General features: G+C 42.2%; 1 pseudogene; it reads left to right on the forward strand.

Annotated features, from left to right (window-relative positions):
- The first annotated feature begins 208 nt into the window (after window positions 1-208).
- Window positions 209-988, forward strand: LOC118711595 (annotated as a pseudogene).
- The last annotated feature ends 4635 nt before the right edge of the window (window positions 989-5623 follow it).

The following is a 5623-nucleotide window of genomic DNA, read 5'->3' on the forward strand; positions in this document are numbered from 1 at the left end:
AACGCAGCGTGGGCAGGAGCCTGGGACATGTAGGAGAACAGCAGGACAGAAGCTGCTGGTCACTGACGGGAGCCGTAGGATGGAGGGCACAAATGTCAACCAAAGTCTACAAATAGAGCAAATGCTTTCGGGAATTACTAACACTATGGAAGTTAGGGGAAGATTAACATAAACAGCATGCACGATCATTTAAAGTGAAAAGAGGCTGGCTTTCCGTCTGGCCGCAGCCATCAAGGTAAGCCAAGATGGGCGCTTACAAATACATCCAGGAGCTATGGAGGAAGAAGCAGTCGGATGTGATGTGCTTCCTTCTTAGGGTGCGCTGCTGGCAGTACCGCCAGCTCTCCGCGCTGCACAGGGCCCCCACTCCCACCCCCACCCGGCCAGACAAAGCGCGCAGGCTGGGCTACAAGGCCAAGCAAAGTTATGTCATATAGTGGATTCGTGTACGCCGTGGTGGCCGCAAACGCCCCGTTCCTAAGGGTGCAACCTATGGCAAGCCCGCGTCCATCATGGTGTTAACCAGCTGAAGTTTGCTCGAAGTCTTCAGTCTATTGCCCAAGAGAGAACTGGACGACACTGTGGGGCTCTGAGAGTCCTGAATTCTTACTGGGTTGGCGAAGATTCCACGTACAAATTCTTTGAGGTTATCCTCATTGATCCATTCCACAAAGCTATCAGAAGAAATCCTGGCACCCAATGGATCACCAAACCAGTCCACAAGCACAGGGAGATGCGAGGGCTGACATCCGCAGGCCGCAAGAGCCGTGGCCTTGGGAAGGGCCACAAGTTCCACCACACTATTGGCGGTTCTCGCCGCGCAGCTTGGAGAAGGCGCAATACTCTCCAGTTCCACCATTACCGCTAATGTAAGTAATGTTTGTAAAATTCCTTTCCTGATAAACAATTTAGGACAATAATAATAAATAATAATAATAATAATAATAATAATAATAATAATAAAATAAAATAAAAAATAAAGAGAAAAGAGGCTCAAAGGGGTCGCCGCTGATTGCTGCTCTGAGATCATGCACACATGGACGAGGGCAGTGGCAATGCGACAGAGAAGAAAGAAAAAACTCAAAGACTCATTAATCGACAAATCAACAGAGTTTAACACCAAACCAAAAGGCAGAGCTCCCAGGGGATGAAACATTGGATAGCAGGGTAATAAAAGCAATGCTTTCGATGATTTACTCAACTCTGAAAATGATTGGGAACCATGACAACTGACTTGCACTAGAGGTCTTCACCCACCAACTCTCCTGAAGTATGTAAAGTAACTGAGATTAAGCAGCTTCCCAAGGTTCCTAGACTGGCCCCATTGGTCAGGATGGTGTTTGCTTAGCCATATCTGCCCTAACTCAGCCTCCCATGGACACTTTCACGCACTGGTGTAGAAATAAATGAAGGTCACCCAAATGAGAACAAACAGAAACTGTGTATGTAGTTTGCTATATTAAGGGAGTCAGTCATCATCTTTTGTGTTTGGCAAAGACTCAATGGCAGGCAGAGAAATGGGGAAGCTTTAGAGCACATGTGTCAAACACAAGGCCCGCGGGCCAAATCCGTCCCGCCAGGCCTTGCAATGTGGCCCGCACCTCGCTGTCATCACTGCACTCCGCTGCGTTTCCATCACAATGACAGTTTATGACTGTTCAGTAAACCATTCGGCCCGCGATTTAGGCTGGATTTTAGATTTTGGCCCCTTTTCTGATTGAGTTCGACACCCCTACTTTAGAGTGAAAACAACAGGAGATGCTTCAGGTAAATTCTGATCTGAGATTATGAGCCCCGGGAAATCTGGAGGTGGGGTATCTAGAAGCAGGGCATAGGATATTATTGTTCTGGAGAACATAGGTGACTTTCTTTGATTGGTCCTGATTTGGAAGTAGTGGCAAAAAAAAAAAAAAAAAAAAAAAGGGAAATTGGCAGCCACTGACCAAGTCCTGACAATTCTGGGCCAATTGCCACACAGAGGTGTGGTTTGGCTTCTTGGACCTCCAGGTCCAAATCCTATTGTCATATATGGGCTGGTCAACATCCATTCACTCACTGATACTCACCTCACAATCCATGACCGAAAAAAAACCTGAATTCATCAATTTCATGGCTGCGAAAAATATGCTTCCTCTTTCTCTCCTTTCTTATTTTCTATTTTGTTTATCTAATTACCTAAGCCTAAAATCTAGGAGTCACCTTAATGTCTTCCCATGCCCGCATTTACTTCATCCTGTAGGCAAAAGAGAACTTCTGGAAGATTTTTAAACAAGGAGGAAACAAAATCAGATTTGTACTTTAGAAAGATCTATACCAGCAGTTCTCAAAGCGTAACCCAAGAAGCCCTGAGGTCCCCAAGACCTTTTAAGAAGGTTTGCAAGGTCAAAAATATTTTCATAATAACATTTCACCCTTACTTTTTATGAGTTTTTAGTGGAGGCTTACAGAGGTTACACAAAATGTGATATTGCAACAGACTGAATGTAAAAACAGATCTATGAATCCTGTCCTCTATTAAACCCAACATTACAAAGACTTGAAAAAAATAAAAGTTAAAAAATGCCACTCTTTTCACTAAAATTTATTTTATTTTGTAAGTTATATTTTTCTAAAAATATTTTATTTATGTTAACACGTAACAGTTTTTTTATCTTCCTATTTTTAATTTAATTTTTTAATTTCTTAGTGTTAATTTCTAATATGGTAAAAACTTTCTATCACTCACATAAGCAAAAGTTTTTGAGAGTGTAAAGGAGTCGAAAGAAAGAAAGAAAGAAAGAAAGAAAGAAAGAAAGAAAGAAAGAAAGAAAGAAAGAAAGAAAGGAAGGAAGGAAGGAAGGAAGAAAGAAAGAAAGAAAGAAAGAAAGCTGCAAGGTAAATATTTTCAAAGAGAATCAGAACATAGACAAGAAGATAAATAAGAAGTGGTTCTATACTTCCAAAGTCAATGGTATGCTAACAATAAGCAATGGTAATTTGGATGGACAAGAAGAAATGGAAAAAAGAATCAATAAGGAGAAAGAATCAATAAGCCATGAGGATTAAAAGTATTTGTAGTGGATAGAGGAATGGGATGCCTCTTGGGTTTCTGTCTTAGGAAAATACCCACTTTAAAAAAAGCACAACTTGCCGAAACCGGTTTGGCTCAGTGGTAGAGCGTCGGTCTGCGGACTGAAAGGTCCCAGGTTCGATTCTGGTCAAGGGCATGTACGTTGGTTGCGGGCACATCCCCGGTAGGGGGTGTGCAAGAGGCGGCTGGTCGGTGTTTCTCTCTCATCGACGTTTCTAGCTCTCTATCTCTCTCCCTTCCTCTCTGTAAAAAATCAATAAAATATATTTAAAAAAAAAAAAAAAAAAAAAAAAAAAAAGCACAACTTATCATTAAAGGCCAGGGTCTTTTCTTCTGTGAAGTTTTTGTCTTACCCATGGTTGGCCTATCCCATGGCCTAAAATCTAACTCCACTCCTATATCTGCCCTACTGATTACTATCACTGGACCTGTACCCTCTAATAGGTTTGAGTTTCCTGAAGTTGGAAACTAAAAAGGATCTTTTCTTGGTCTGTTAGCTTCCCCTCTGCTTTGGACCATTAAGATGAATTCTGTTTTTTCAGAAATTCCTAGATTTTGAGAAAGAGATGGACAATTTGGGAAGACAAAAGAATACACAGTGAAACACATAGAAGCAGGTTTGGGAAAGAAATGTAAGAAAGAAGACATTCTGGGGGCGGAGCTTGAAGATGGCGACCGAACAGTCGGACTTGTTCTGACTCTGGTCCCAGAACAGATAGAAACAGCGTCTGAGTCGCTCAGGGAATGTTGATTGGCAGCTAAGGGGCTTCGGAATTCTCTAGGAAGGTAAGGAAAGGTCCGCTGGACAAGATTTCCTGACCAAGAGGCCAGCACTGCCGCGGCTGCGGCGGCTCTCCCAGCGAGCTCTCGCGGAGAGAAGGCAGCGCCATCTTACCAGGAAAGGAGGAGCATCCCTGAGGCCTGGAAAAACACACAGCGGGGAGGTCCATCAAGCAGCTGAGAAGCCCGAATCGGCACGGGCGCGTGGAATCCGGGGAGTTCTTCGGTCACCCACGGAAAGGTCAGAGTTTGCGGGGACAGCCTAGGGGACCGGGGTCCCGCGGCCCAGGCGGCTACGGTAGCCGGGGAGCTCCAACCCCTCCCTCAGGGTAGCCGGGAGCGCGCACTACCGGCCGCCGAGCAGCACCCAAAGAAGGCTGCAGCGACACCTAGTGCTGGGCTTGACGTAATCCTCCCCAGAAGCGGGACTTTTTTAAAACGCCACAGGTCACTGGACAGAGCGTTAAGAATCTCGGCTGTTTCGCCAAGGGCGGAACATCTGGTCACCTTGGTGCCTGATCCCCTTCACCCCCTTGCTTCTGAATACTAGGGAAGGACTGCCCAGTTGGACATATCCGGGGAAATTGCAGGGGGAAATTGCCTTCCTGGAAACAAGGGATCTGTACCAGAAGAGATAGTCTGGGAGCCAGCTGGCACCCTGCCAGCTAGAGCCATAGAGAAAGAAGACCAGAGCAACCAAAAAGACTGGGAGGTCAAACCAGTAACACTGACACCTAAGAGCTGAATTACAAACTGCACCCCCCCCCCTTTTTTTTTTTTTTTTTTTTTTTTTTTTTTTTTTCCTTCTCTTTTCTTTTCTTTTATCTTTTAATTAATCAAAAATAAATGGACACAAATAACTAAGATATAGTCTACTTAAAATTAAGGATTACCTTACAAATCTGAGGTGCAGTGGAATGCTGGGAACTGCAAGACTTTTTGGGCCGAGAATCAGGAGTGCCAAATACATTAACAGAGGAAGTGAATGACCACTACTGGACATTTTTATGCTAATTTTACTATTATTTTATTTTCATTTTTTACCTCTTTTATTTAATCTTCATTTTTTATATCTTTTACTTAAGAAACGATTTTTTTTTCCTTACTTGATTTTACCTTTTTAATTATTACATTTTTCAATCTCTATCATCACTATTACTACTGCTATTTTGCAATTTTTTTTTTTTTTTCCCCTCTTCAGTACCATTGTATTTTTTTTCTTTATTTTACCTTGGGAGTAACCTTCATTCTATTTTAATCTCTACTATAGCATCATTCAACCCTATCTCAACTCGACCTTTACACCATCACTCTCTTGCTAAACTTTACCCTTTTAGTCTACGGTTTATCCTATCCCTTTCCGGCTTTAGTTTTTCCTCCATTCTTTCTGTATACCCCCTGCTAAAACTCTCACTATACTTATAGACCTATGTTCCAACCCCTGATCCAAGTGTATAAATACCAATCTCTGCACTATATTAACTAGTTTAAAAAAAAAAAAAAAAAAAAAAAGAAAGAAAAACTGTTCTCCCCTCTATCCTTTTCGCATTGTTTGTGTGAAGGTTGATTATTGTGAATTTTTAGGCTTGTTAGTGAAATTGTTATGATTATTACTGTGTTGTTATTGTTGCTTTGTATTTTTTTTTTTTAAAATACTCTGTTTTTGTTTGTATCTTTTACTTCTGTATATCATAGCCTTACTTAATAATAGGGGATATTGTAGTTTGTATTAATCTCCAAGTATTGTTACTGGCATTAGCTGGGTTCAGTGGT

Source organism: Pipistrellus kuhlii, unplaced genomic scaffold (genome assembly GCF_014108245.1).
Source record: "Pipistrellus kuhlii isolate mPipKuh1 unplaced genomic scaffold, mPipKuh1.p scaffold_m20_p_8, whole genome shotgun sequence".
Taxonomy (NCBI): domain Eukaryota; kingdom Metazoa; phylum Chordata; class Mammalia; order Chiroptera; family Vespertilionidae; genus Pipistrellus; species Pipistrellus kuhlii.